This window comes from Octopus bimaculoides, chromosome 8, assembly GCF_046866305.1.
Source record: "Octopus bimaculoides isolate indiv1 chromosome 8, ASM4686630v1, whole genome shotgun sequence".
Classification (NCBI taxonomy): Eukaryota; Metazoa; Mollusca; class Cephalopoda; order Octopoda; family Octopodidae; genus Octopus; species Octopus bimaculoides.
This window is the reverse complement of record NC_142935.1, coordinates 31,915,291-31,931,515: the sequence shown is the minus strand read 5'-3', so window position 1 is coordinate 31,931,515 and position 16,225 is coordinate 31,915,291.

The window sequence follows — 16,225 nt, the reverse complement described above, 5'->3', positions numbered from 1 at the left end:
GTGTGTAACGATAAATAAAAAAAATCAATGACAATTGCTTTTAAGGTAATGGAGAATATTGACTTGTCCATGAACGAAATGGAAAGCCGCGGCGAAAACAAATCGTGTCCAGTCTGGTTAGTATAGACGTAATATATAAATCGAAATACATTTTAAGAAACCACGAAAATCGATCTGGAATTAATCAAGCGATAAACATTGCTTTATCGCACGTAAAAGTGAAAATAGAAATATCATCTCGCGACCGTCCTTGAAATTCAATTGAGGAACGTTAGGTTCAAAAATAAGAGAGTGGAATTAAAGGAGAAAAAGTTCTCATTTACTGTTAAGGAATTTAACTGTTGATGTTGTTGGCACTCCGTCGCTTACGACGTCGAGGGTTCCAGTTGATCCGATCATCGGAACAGCCTGCTCGTGAAATTAACGTGCAAGTGGCTGAGCACTCCACAGACACGTGTACCCTTAACGTAGTTCTCGGGGATATTCAGCGTGACACTGTGACAAGGCTGACCCTTTGAATTACAGGCACAACAAAAACAGGAAGTAAGAGTGAGAGAAAGTTGTGGTGAAAGAGTACAGCCTCTTCAAGGTTATGCCCCAGCATGGCCGCAGTATAATTGCTAAAACTAGCAAAAGATAAAAGACTGAAGATAATTGTAATTTATTTCATCAAGACGTATGAGGAAACAAAATCAAGATTCGTGAATAACCCTTCCTATCCACTATCCTTCATTAAATTCCACTGAAATGTATTTGCAGAAAAATCTATTAAGAAATATCAGTTTTTCAGAAAGTTATAAAGAAACAAAATCCGGTTTTGGAGAGAGGGAACATTCTATAATTATGTCGCCGAACTGTGCATGTGTGGACACGGTTGAAATTACAACGGATAAGCAAGATTTACTTAGAATATCTATAAGATCAGAATTACACATTGTTTGTTATACTGGTTATTTGTGCGTGACGTGAGACCGATTACCATACACACACATAGAATACAGACGGTGAACAACTGACTACTTGTTAAGTGGCTTTTAAGTTGTATATAAGACGTTTCTAAACAAACAAACATTAATTTCTGACATGCTCATATGGTTTCACAGCTAATTGCATATTGATTGTTTTTGATTTTCGATATACAGGGTGATTCAAAAGTCACCACACATAAGAACAATTGATTTTTTTTTTTTATAAGAAACACTTTTTATTTTTTATTTAACTGTTTCTTATAAAAAGTGTGTGTGTGTAGGTTTATATATGTATGCATATATATTTATATGTATTTATTTGTGTGTCTGTGTTTGTCCCCTCTACCATCGTTTGACAACCGATGCTGGTGTGTTTACATCCCCGTAACTTAGCGGTTCGGCAAAGAGACCGATAGAATAAGTACTACGCTTACAAAGAATAAGTCTTGGGGTCAATTTCTTCGACTCAAGGCGGAGCTCCAGCATGGCCGCAATCAAACGACGGCAACAAATAAAAGAGTAAAAGAGTACATATATATATAAAAGAGTAAAAGAGTATATATATATATATATATATATATATATATATATATATATATATATATAATAATATATACATGCATATATACATACGTATATGTACATACGTGTATACGTATGTACATATACAAATGTGAGTACAGGACGTCACAGAACGTAAACAACAAAACATACAAAGTACGAAGACATGGAATATGAACATTTTTTGCGAACAACGAAAGAAACAAATGGAAAACAAGACAAACAACACAAAGAACGACCCTTCATCAGTTGTCGGCTGTTTTTCTAATCCGTATTTCACACACACACACACATACACACATAAACACACACACGTAAACACAAACATATACGTATGTAAGTGAGCATGTGTGCGTACATGTTTGTGCATTTGTGTGTGCGTGCCTGTTCGTGCGTGTGCGCGGGCGTTTAAGATCTAGTGTTTAACGCGAAACCTCGCTGTAACTTCCTTGTCGTTCACGACTTACTAGTTTATTGATACATAGCTACAAGGATAACAACATCGCCAACAACATCATCATCGATCATCAAAAAGAATAGTATAAATTCTCTGGATTATCTGAAACATTTCATTGTCATCTTAATTGAACGAAAAGTTGCAGAAAGACTTGAAAAGAACAGCACTAAGAAGACTTTACACTATACTTGCGTGAACATAAGTAGTCAGGTGAGAAATGATATATTTATTATTTTAAGGCGGCTTTCCTCTGTCTTTATGTTCTGAGTTCAAATTCTGCTGAGGTCGACTTTGCCTTTCATCCTCTCGGGGTTGATAAATTCAACACCAGTTGCATACTGGTGTCGATCTAATCGACTGGTCCTCTCCCCTAAAATTTCGGGCCTTGTGCCAAGAGTGGAAAAGATTATTCTAAGGCGGTGAGCTGGCAGAAACGTTAGGACGCCGCGCGAAATGATTAGCGGTATTTCGTCTGTCTTTACGTTCTGAGTTCAAATTCCGCTGAGGTCGACTTTGCCTTTCATCCTTTCGGGGGTTGATAAATTAAGTAACAGTTACGCACTGGGGTCGATCTAATCGACTGGCCCTCTCCCCTAAAATTTCGGGCCTTGTACCAAGAGTGGAAAAGATTATTCTAAGGCGGCGAGCCACTTGCACGTTAATTTCACAGGATCGAAATTTGTCTAAAGGGCCCAAACCCAGTTTTTCAGGAGGATGTTCAAGGCATTTCATTATCTCACCTATCGCCCCCCCCCCCACCCCAAGAAAAAACAAAAACCTTTAGTGGAACCATTTGCACCCCTGCATCACCACTTCCCTAGCCAAATGTATTTATTTTTACTCTTTACAGATATGGAAATATCGTCATCTTATACAGGCAGGAAGTTATCTCCTAAATTTATCAAAGAATCATTGATACTTGTTATTATTGCAATGCAGTTTCTAGGAAATACAGAGTCGGCCGTGACAGCTGCTTATAGGAAACTACCCCAAAGTAAGAACTTTAAAAGTGATGTAAACACTTATCCTGTTCTACTCGTCGAAGATCTAGCCCATTGTGCCATGCATTGTAACTATGAGTGCGATTGCGCATTCTTTAAGTATGCGGAGAGAGACTGTAAAATGTTTCACACCTGGAAAGACAAGGTCTATATTGAAGACAAAAGTGGAAGCTCATCTTATTATTTAGTTGAAGGTAAGACACAAAGTAATACATTATACTTATTTTAATTAACATTTTCAGTTGATTTACGGATAGCGATAAAAATATTAAGCTATAGAGCTCTATATCTACGCGCAGAAAGAAGATACTGAAACCAGTTTGTGAATTTCGTCCGTAGTCAAGAGTATAATAATAACCGTTTCTACTCTGGGCACAAGGACCGAAATTTGTGGGGAGAGGAGACCAGTCGATTAGATTGACCCCAGTACGCAACTGATACTTAATTTATCGACTCGGAAAGGATGAAAGCAAAGTCGACCTCGGCGGATTTTGAACTCAGAACATAAAGACAGACGAAATACCGCTAAGCATTTTGCCCGGAGTGCTAACGTTTCTGCCAGCTCAGTAAGAATACTTTTGTTGGGTAGATTTTCTTGGAACCAGTTAATGGCACTCCGTCAGTTACGACGATGTGTGTTCCAGTTTATCCGATCAACGGAACAACCTCCCCCAAAATTTCGGGCCTTGTGCCTAGAGTAGAAAAGATTGGGCATGAACGATATGGAATACAGGAGTGGCTGTGTGGTAAGTAGCTTGCTTACCAACCACATGGTTCCGGGTTCAGTCCCACTGCGTGGCACCTTGGGCAAGTGTCTTCTACTATAGCCTCGGGCCGACCAAAGCCTTGTGAGTGGATTTGGTAGATGGAAACTAAAAGAAGCCCATTGTATATATATATATATATATATATATATGTATGTGTGTGTGTGTGTGTGTGTGTGTGTGTGTGTGTGTGTGTGTGTATGTTTGTTTGTCTCCCCAACATCGCTTGACAACCGATGCTGGTGTGTTTACGTCCCCGTAACTTAGCGGTTCGGCTAAAGAGACCGATAGAATAAGTACTAGGCTTACAAAGAATAAGTCCTGGGGTCGATTAGCTCGACTAAAAGGTGGTGCTCCAGCATGGCCGCAGTCAAATGACTGAAACAAGTAAAAGAGAGAGAGAGAGATCGATGTTAGAAGAAAGAGAGGGAGAGAGAGAGAGAGAGAGAGAGAGAATGCTTTTGAACGACGGATCAAAGTTTGAAGACTGTCGATGTGTGATTGCCCATCAGGTTGGTTGATATTTCATAACTATAATTTAGAATTGTAGATTTATGATGGCATTTCCTAAAACTTACAAAAAGAATTCTAATGGAAGATAAATTTAGGTTCTGTAAAGTGTTAGTAGATGCTAAAGACCAGCACCAGAAACGAAGTAGAATTCAGCCCTTACCATGAATCTTCTTCAAAGTTTGTCAAAGAATAAGACAACCAGGAATTGCTTTCACGTTGGCGTTTTGCAGATCAATGACCTTCCTTCTCGAGCTGTTTACAGTCGCAAATGTATTTCGGTGTTCCGTACCGAAACTAAATTTTCGATACAGTAAAACCTTTTATGGCGGCGAGCTGGTAGAATCGTTAGCAGGTCGGACAAAATGCTCTGTAGAATCTCCTCCGGATCTTTAGGTTAAGTTCAAATACCGCCGAGATCAGTTTTACGTTTCATTCCTTTAGGGGTCGATAAAAATAAAGTATCAGTCAAGTGCTGGGGTTGATATTATCAGTTTGTCTTTTCCTCTCAAAAATTGCTGGCTTTGAGCATGGCAAAGGATCGGAGTCCCGTTCAGGGAAAATATAGTGATTTTGGTTAGTGATTTACGGCATGGAAACTGAATAACGGGCCTTATGAGTCCTAGGGTTCATGAAAAAGCAAAAAAAAAATAATTATAATTCTCGATTTCTATTCGTGAACGTTGTAATTTGATGTAAAATTCTTACTAAATGTAAATTATGCAACCATTGAATCTGTTGCGGTGATTCGAGACCGAATCTTTGGAGAACATCCTATAGTTTCCCGTGATTGGTCTATTAACCAACAAATCAGCGTGAAGCAATACGGTCGGCAGGTTTTCTCGAATTTGACTCCCAATCTCTAATAAAAATCGTCAGGCGCGCATTTTTATCTGAAATTGAATACACAAGCTCCCTCTCTCTTTCCCTTTCTCTGTCACACAAACTCGCACACACAAACGCTACATTGTGTACTCTTTTACTCTTTCTCTTTTACTTGTTTCAGTCATTTGACTGCGGCCATGCTGGAGCACCGCCTTTAGTCGAGCAAATCGACCCCAGGACTTATTCTTTGTAAGCCTAGTACTTATTCTATCGTTCTCTTTTTGCCGAACCGTTAGGTTACAGGTATGTATACACACCAGTATCGGTTGTCAAGCGATGTTGGGGGGACAAACACAAACGCGCACACACACGCACACACACACACACACACACACACACACACACACACACACATATATATATATACATATATACGACGGGCTTCTTTCAGTTTCCATCTACCAAATCCACTCAAAAGGCTTTGGTCGGCCCGAGGCTATAGTAGAAGACAGCTGCTCAAGGTGCCACGCAGTGGGACTGAACCCGGAACCATGTGGTTCGTAAGCAAGCTACTTTATTTCATTATATTGGCTATGAAAGCTGTACATAGATGGAGTAGCTGCGGGCTGGACAAAGACATTAATGAGATGAGGTGAATTATGAACACGATGATATTAATGGGAGAAGGCAGAAGTCGTCCACCGAACTCTGTTTCTCAAAAACATTCTTTTATGATTTACATATTTGAGGCAATAAACCTCTTTCACAGTTTCTTATATTCTCAAGGACATTGTTATTTTTTCTATTTTAAAAACAAAAAACAAAACGAGGTATTAAACCTCTTACTCAGTTCCAAAATAAATATAGTAGCTCATTACAAATTGAGCTATTGAGCCTCTCACAAATAATACAAGTAAGCAAGCTACTTACCACACAGCCACTCCTACGCCTAATTAATAATGTCTTGAAATTATTTCCCCTTTCCTTTGAGAGTCACTAAAAATTGCCGTTAAGTTTTTTGCTTTTGTTTACACTTTTTACTATATCACCACTTACATTAATATATTTCAGATTATAAATGGCACAAAGTAGTTTATCTTGAACAAAATACATCGATTAATCTGAGATTAGTATTTACTTCTGAAAAGGGTACAAGAGATTATCTTCCAACCAGATGCCAAGATTCATGTCCGGAATATTATCGGAGTAATTTTGTTGACCTGTGGTCTCTTTTACCTATAGATCAGGTAATAAATCTATAAATTCATTTCTGAACTGTATCGATTTTAAGCTAGGGAAATTTGAAGAAAAAGTATCACGCAGAAGTCTCCTTGATGGTTTTGATTTCACAAGATTTATTGAATTTTGCTTAATCTTCGTGTCAAGATCTGGATTAGTATTATAACTTGAATTATTATCCAGCTATAGAAACTTCTCCGTTGTGCAATAATTAGCAATGTTTTTCTTTTAATTAAGTGTATTCTCTATCCCGGTATTTTGTCTGGCGTGCAAACGATTCTGCCAGCTCACCGCCTAAAGTGATAATAATATCTTTTCTGCTATAGGAACAAGGTCTGAAATTTTGTGGGAGGTGCAAGTCAATTATATCGATCCCAGTGCGTAACTGGTACTTATTTCAGTGACCCTGAAACAATGAAAGGCAAACTCAACTTCGGCGGGATTTGAATGCAGAACAAGACGGACATAATGTCGCTAATCATTTTTTCCGGTGTGCTAACGATTCTGCCAGCGTGCCGCCTTAAATACTACTACTACTACTACTACTACTACTACTACTACTACTACTACTACTACTACTACTAATAATAATAATAATAATAATAATAATATGAGACTTGGATCCAACTTGTACAAATGCAAAACAAAAGTCAAACATAAAATAATAATAATAATAATAATAATAATAATAATGATGATGATGATGATGATGATGATGATGATGATGATGATGATGATGATGATGATGATAATAATAATAATAATAATAATAATAATAATAACAATACCGCCTTCACTCTTTGTATTGTGTATGGTTCCATTTTCATTGGTGTTGGGAAGGGCAAAGGCTTGTTACGAGTGAGGAGGACGTGAGTTTAAGATAAGCTATCAGCTGTTCATGGATGACCAAAAACTCTTTGGGAAATTTTATGATCAGATTGAATCCCTTGTGCAGACAATCCATACATTCAGCATAGATTTAGGAGTGGAGTTTGATATATAAAAAAGTACGGAGTGCTACTATTGAATAGAAGTAGAATTGGTAAGATCGAAGGTGTCAGAGCACTGAAGGCCGGATATAGTAACCGTTAGGAGGGACAAACAAGAGTGCCTAATAATCGACGTAACAGTGCCAGGAGATTGACATATCATCATGGAAGAAAGAGAAAAGGTTGATAAATATGGAGACCTGAGAATTGAGATCGCTAAAATGTGGCAGCTACAAGAGTCAAACATAAAGGTTATCTCTATGGTCATCGGAGCATTGGGTTCAATACCATCCAACCTGAAAAAAAAAACATCTGAAAACTTTAGAAATGCCCTACAGTCTAGGTGTATTGCAAAAGTCGGCATAACCTGGAACTGCAAGCATATTGTGTAAAGTACTGTCTATCTGAGGTCCTTGTTGTGACTTGGCAAACAGTAAAAAGCCCTGGTAGACACAATATCTTCAATGAATAACCTCACGATATTGTATACTGTGCGGCATCTATGATGATGATGATAATAATAATAATAATAATAATAATAATAATAATAATAATAATAATAATAATAATAATAATAATAATAGCAGATCCAGAAACAATGCCTGAATGGCTCACAAAAGGTAAAACCATCTTAATCCCCAAATCCACGGAAACGGAGAAACCACAAAACTATAGACCTATAACCTGTCTCCCTACGATCTACAAAGCCTTTACTGCAATAATATCGCAGAGAGTGAGTAAACACCTGGAAAATAACAACCTGTTTCCAGAAGAGCAGAAGGGATGCTGCAAGGGCTCATACGGCTGTAAAGATCAATTATTGATCAATAAAGCCATAACTGAAGACAGCCGCAGAAAGAAGAAAGGCCTCAGTATGGCCTGGGTGGACTACCAAAAGGCTTTCGACAGTGTTCCCCACACGTGGATTCTGGAAACACTAGCCATAAACAAGGTGGCACCAATTATCATAAAATACATAGAGCACTCAATGAACAAATGGCAGACAGTGCTACAGCTCCAAACAAAAGAGGGACTTGTGAAAACGAAAGCCATCCCCATTAGAAGAGGAATATTCCAGGGAGACACGCTCTCTCCACTCCTGTTCTGCCTGGCACTCACACCTCTAACAGAATTGCTAAATAGAACTGGATGCGGTTACAAATGCTATGGAAAAACAGTCAGCCACCTTCTATATATGGATGACCTAAAATTATATGCAAAAAACGACAAAGAGCTAGAAACACTACTACAGACAGTACACGGCTTTACCAAGGAAATAGAAATGAAATTTGGATTAGAAAAATGTGCCAAAGCAACCCTGAAAAGAGGAAAATTAGTTAAAAGTAGCAATATAACACTAGATAAAGCCAATGAAATAAGAGAACTAGACGAAAGCCAACCATATAAGTATTTAGGAGTCAATGAACTAGATAGGATACAACATACACAAATGAAAGAAAAAATAAAGAAAGAGTACTATAGACGAGTTAGATCAATACTAAAAACAGAGCTCAATGCTAAAAACAAGATAATGGGTATCAACACTTTAGCTGTCCCAGTTATAAGCTACAGCTACAACATCCTTAACTGGACACTAAACGAACTATGTAAAATAGACAGGAAAACAAGAAAAATAATGACAGGATATAGGATGCACCACCCAAAATCTGACATAGAAAGGCTATATATACAACGCACAGAAGGTGGCAGGGGTCTTATACAGCTAGAAAACTATTATAAAATAACCACCATAGGACTGCAAAAATACCTACTCCAGAAGCAAGGGAAACTAATACAAATAGCCACAAAACACGAGCAAAACAAAAAACTGTTTTCAGTATTTAAGGAAGCTGACAAATACAAACAAGAAATCAATCTACCTAACAAATACGAAGAAGAAGAAGAAGAAACAACAAAAGCTATAAAACAAATGAAATCCAAACTAAAACTAGAACAGCAACGGACCATGATAAAACGATGGCAAGAAAAGCCCCTACATGGTAAATACTGGGCTAAACTAAATGCGAAAGAAATAGACAGAGAAAAATCCCAGCAATGGCTGAGAAGCTCAGGACTCAAAGCAGAGACTGAAGGATTTTTAATTGCTGCACAAGACCAAAGCCTCCCCACCAGAAATTACCAAAAACACATAATGAAAAGAAATATAACAAGTAACTGTAGAATATGTGGAGATCGACAAGAAACAATAAATCATATTATCTCTGGCTGCCCAGTCCTGGCTAAGAAGGAATATATTCACAGACACGACAGAGCGGGGACCTATATACACTGGAAGCTATGCCAACATTATGGAATAGCAACAGAAAAAAGATGGTATAAACACACGCCAGAAAAGGTCACAGAAAACGAGAAAGCAACCATACTCTGGGATATGCCAATACACACAGATAGAGAAATTAAGGCAAATAGACCAGATATAGTTGTCAAAGATCATGAAGGAAAAAAATGCCTTCTAATTGATGTTTCAATACCAGCAGATGACAACGTTTCTCTAAAAGAAATGGAAAAACTTTCAAAATACAAAGACCTGGAAATAGAGATAACTCGAATGTGGAATCTAAAAACAGAAACAATTCCTATCATAGTAGGTGCCTTAGGTATAATAAAAAAATATTCAGACAAATACATAACAAAAACACCAGGACTTACAAATATATATAACATACAGAAAATTGCACTACTGGGTACTGCACACATTCTACGCAAAACACTTTCAATACAGTAAACATAAGAGCACCACAGCAAACCACAGCACATACCCAAGGCGCACAGAGCTGCGCTCGGTAGTGAAGTGAAAGCACGTTATAAAAATAAAACTACTGAATAATAATAATAATAATAATAATACAGAATAGACAACACACAACAGAAAGTGATAAGTGCAGAATTTGTGGACAAAATGGTGAAACTGTATGGCATATTACCAGTCAAAAGTACACCACTAGCCCAGAAAGAATATAAGAGACGTCATGACAATATAGCAAGGATTGTCCATTGGACACTTTGCAACAAGTATGGACTTGACAGAGCAAAAATGTGGTACGAACATAAACCCGAAGGCATCATCGAAAATGATAATGCAAAGATCCGGTGGGAATTTATGATTCAGTGCGACCATGTGATAGAGAATAGGAAGCCAGACATATTGTTAATTGATAAAGAAACCAAACGATGCTGGATCATAGATATAGCATGTCCAGCTGACAACAAGGTATGCGATAAGGAAGAAAGAAAAGTCGAGAGATATTCAGCCTTAATAATAATAATGATAATAATAATAATAATAATAATAATAATAATAATAATAATAATAATAATAATAATAATAATAATAACCATCATCATCATCATCATCATCATCACTCCTAAGATATATGGTTGTTCTTGTTTTGTCTCAAGTCAGTTCTTGTCGAACCGATCCATGTTCCAAGGCGTCCAGTATCCTTAAATTTTTTTATATCGGGGACTAAATTTTCCAATATGCTCTCTTTCTTTTTTAACACATGATGGTAGGATGTGATTTTAGAGTGATTTGTCTACTATTTCTAGCTGGTCAAGTTATTGTCTAGAGGCAGTTTTGCTTTCCTTTTATAAGAGCTATTTTGAGTGTTTTTTTTATTATTTTCTTTTAAGGTGAAAGTTGTTTTATACAAACACGGCAAAGCAGTTGTCAATGTGCTGTTTACTGGAAATGGAAGCTTTCTAACAACCTGGTTTAACGGCGCTAGGCTTCAAGACTCTCCATGGACTGATTTGAACCACGACCCCGCAGTAGCCAATAAATTTGCAATCAGAAGACAATAGTAAGTTGATACATTCTCCTCATCCTCCTCCTCCTCCTCAAACACACCAACATCAAGCGATGGTGGGGAGACAAACACAGACGCAAAGACACACACACATACACACACACGCACACACAAATATATATAAATACATATATACACGACGGGCTTCTTTCAGTTTCCATCTATCAAATTCACTTACAAGGCTTTGGTCGGCCCAAAGCTATAGAAGAAAACACTTGCCCAAGATGCCACACAGTGGGACTGAACCCGAAACCATGTGGTTGGGAAGCAAGCTTATTATTACTTTTCGAGCTGTTTCTTCTTCTTCTTCTTCTTCTTCTTCTTCTTCTTCTCAACTTGCTCAGTTTTGGTAGGTCTTGACAAATACACTTATATCGATTGGGACAGTCATATCAATTGTTATATATATATATACGCACCCATACACACACATGTAAGCACACCTATTCACCAACACACCACACACACACACACACATATGCATGCACTCACACGCTCAGACTCGCCCACACACTTATACAAACGCACATACACATGCACACTTGCGCATACACACACGCAAACATACACACACACACACACCCAAGCATACACACCCTTGCACACATAACCCACATATACCCCCATTCACAAATACCTCCCACACACCTGACAGCCCATACATACCCCCATTCACACATACCTCCCATACACCCACACACACCTCCCACCCACCTTACATATATACCGCCCACATACATGACAAACATACATGCGCGCCCTCACACACACATATAGACGAACGCACATATATACACACACACACCCATATATACGCGCACGCCTACATACACAGCCGCATACACATGCACACACATACACACAGGAGTGCACACACAAAATAACACACATACCTGGCACACATCCTTACGCTCTCACACACATACGCACGCACACACATAAACACACACATACGCACGCACACACATAAACACACACATACACACCTCTCACATACACAAAACCACACACACACACATACACAACACACATACACATATACACACATGCACACATACACATATACACACATGCACACACGCACACACACCTCTCACATACACAATACTCACTCACATACATAACACACACGCACGCACGAAAACATACACAATATACACATACACGCACGCACAAAAAATATACACACACGCGCACACGGAAACACACATGCAGACACACATAAACGCACATAAACACACACACACACCCGTACCTAACACTCACAATCCCACACACACATGCACATCCACACACATACACACACACGCACACACCCACATACACACACACACACACTTCTCACCAACACTACACACTCACACAGACACGCATACAATCACACACACATGGGCATAAACAGCACACGCACATACAATAGCAAACGCACGCACACACACGTACACAGCAACGCACATACACACAACATACACATACACACAAACACACACGCACGCACAAAAACATACACATACACACACGCGCACATACAAAATACACACACACACGTACACGTACCCAACATCTACAACCCCACACAAACACGAACACACACATACTCAAAAAACCGCCTGTTGACCTTCTATCCACACTGTCTATAAGAATCCACTAACCATTTCTGCTACTAACTCCTTCCACTACGTCACACACACACAGACACACTAACAGATTAACCACCAAACCATGCACACACACACACACATACATACATACGCACACACACGTTCTGTTAGCACACACACACTCGCAGACTCTCGCGCATGCACAGATATTCATCTCCCTTTTTCACTCTCCTGTCTTAGAAAGAACTTTTCCTCCACCACCTCCTCTTCCGGTCTTTTCACAATGTAACCTCGTGGGCATCGGTACCATTTTCCTCTTTCTCCGTTTTTCCATTCTCCAAACTTTCCGACGAAGGGCTACGCCCGAAACGTCATACACTCTCTCTTTCCTTTCCCGGAGCGTCCAATAACACTATCCGTATCACGTCCTCACTTTGTTGTCTTTTTGTTATTGTTTTTTTGAACTTATATATATACATATATATATATATATATATATATATATATATATATATATATATATATATATATATATATATATATATATATATATATATTGACCAATGTTTAATTTTGATTTCAGTCCAGATACGTTTTTTATCGCTAAAAATACTATCATTCAGGACTGCGACAAGAACACTGGCTGGATGGTCATTGGATATAATGCTGCTTGCAGTTGGGCCCCAAACGATACTATTCCATATATGATATATTCAGACAAACCATATATGACTAAATGGGCGGAAGGTAAGGATTTTCAAATATCAAATTCAATTTTACTAGCAAACTACCTTCTAACATTTGTTTTAGTAAGAGACTTGTATGATGTTAGATAACTGCAATAAAAGAATTCTTGTAGTTCGAATGCTAATAATTAAACACATTTTTTTTTTAACGAATTGATATTTATTGAATAATGGATCATCCGTCAATTTCGATGGTGAGCATTCAGTTTTCCGATGATTGCTGAACGATGGCGTCCAGCATTCATCGAACGTCCAACTCGTTGAATATAAGTTTATGTAGCCGAATATTCCAAAGGCACACATGTTCTTTGCGAAATTCTTTAAGTAGAATCAGTTTGATACAGTTTGTGACAAGGCCAGGTCTTTGAATTGTTAGGTACATTCCGTTTGATTGGTTTTCGCATAATTTTCGTCTACCCTATTTCAATCAATTGAATTAGGTCGACTTTAGTGTATAGACTTTTGCGCAAATTGCCACGACCACGACCCCTATTCGTGAAAGGAACTCCTTAACCATTCAGCAATGCTTTCGCCCACCATAGGTTATAAAGACATGGTATTTTTTATTCAAAAGAATTATAGATTCTTTCACCACTGGATAGTATTCTAACAATTTATATCAGACCAAGAACTTGGACGGTTCGCTATTATTTGAAGAAAAAAAAAAAACGATTACTTTATTTAGATAGATTCTCTAATCAATATAATATTTTTAAAATATACAAAATTATAAACCCATTGTTTGGTGTCTTGATTATGTTAATTTCGATCATACTTTTGATATTCTTGCATAAATTTGAATCTACATTCGGCCACAGAACCAGACTTTTTCTCAGGAAAGCTATCAACAAATAGAACATATTTTTGGAATATATTCAATGTTAAAATATATGAGCAAATCAAGCTGATTGGAAAATGAACAACATGTTATGACAAAGTCTGTTTTATGCTTGTAGTTTACAAAACTGAATTTTAACGTTTTCAGCAAGGCTCTCCTCATACAGATTTATAATCCTTATTAACTGAATTGCTTATGACAAATCTTACACTAATTTCACTGGATTCTAGTTTTTACCTTTCTCATTGTAGGTTATGGGACAGCAGATGTAATCGGTGTATTTATATCGCTGATACCAGATCGTCCGTTAGATTAGTGAACATAGAACCCATCTCCTGTATATTAAACCTATTTTCTTCATCTTTGGTCGAAGAGAAAAAAAAGGCAATTAATTGCCAGGAAAATTTATTTTGTCTTACAAATGAATATTGGACTGTATGAAAATGCTAATCCTCATTATAAATCTAGATTAAATCTACCGTATTTGATGGCATAAAAGACGCACGGGTATATGTAATATAAATCCAACTTAGTGAGGGCGAGCTGTCAGAATCGATAGGGCGCAGGGCAAAATGCTTAGTGGCATTTCATCCATCTTCACATTCTGAGTTCAAATTCCGCCGAGGTCGACTTTGACTTTCATCCTTTCGGGGTCGATAAAATAAGTACCAGTTGAACACTGGGATCGATGTAATCGATCTTCCCCTCCCTCTAAATTGCTGGCCCTGTGCCAACATTTTGAAACCAATATTCGCCCACTTTGGCATATAGGATCCAAGATAATTTTCTGGGAGGTTTTTTTTTTTTCGGAAGAAAGTGCGCCTTCCATGCTGTCAACTACGGTAATTAAATTTGTCTTCTTTCTATAGATTATTAAATGTTAGCTACTTTTGCAGTACCTGTACAGTACTTGCATAGCGTTTATATTCTTTAAACTACCTTTCATATTGTGGAAATAAAACTTTAGAATGTGAGTATTTTCTTGAATATTAGAATTAAAGAATATTGTACGTATTTGTGTAGAGAAGCGACTCGACAAAGCTGCGGCTATTTTCCAGCACCTGAAACCCTGTATGACCCAACTCCTGTATCAACCTAAGCGCTGAATTCCGTCTTTTTACATCCATCGCCATGCTGACAATAATGGACTATGTCTGTGAGACGTGAATAAAGACCAGCAGAATCTTTATTTATAGAACTGCAGATTTCTTCCCCAGATGTTGCTTTAGGTCTCTAGCGTAGACCCAGGTGAAATTCATCTCTCCCATTTATTATATATACGTGCATTCGAACGCAGCAGGGCACAGCTAGCTTTTGGCCGCTATTTGGATCACGTTGCGTCCACTATTTTGATTGGTTGGTATTGGCGAAATTTGTCTCCTACTCGGTTGTGCCAACTCGCTGCGAACAACCAGTCAGAGGTTCTAAATAGGATCACGTGGGAAGCACAATTGCACATACATTTAACTCACTCACCTTACATCATTTTCGTACCAAGGAAAAATGGCCTTGTTTTATTTAAAAACAACGGCCATTCAACACGCATGGAGTTGGGCTTTTTTAACTACTCTTCTCTCCCTCTTTATATATATATATATATATATATATATATATATATATATGCACACAATTTGCCGCTATCGGCCCGGCGATAAATTAGAAGCGTGTTCGACTATGAACGAAGAAGCATGACTTCTCTCTCTTTTACTATTTTAATACACACACACACACGCATATTATTAACTTACTTGGAAATGGATGCGTGGCGTTCAATTATATAATAATATAAATAAAAAATATATATATATTTATTCATATATATATATATATATATATATATATATATATATATATATAATACACGTACATATATATATATATATACATATATATATT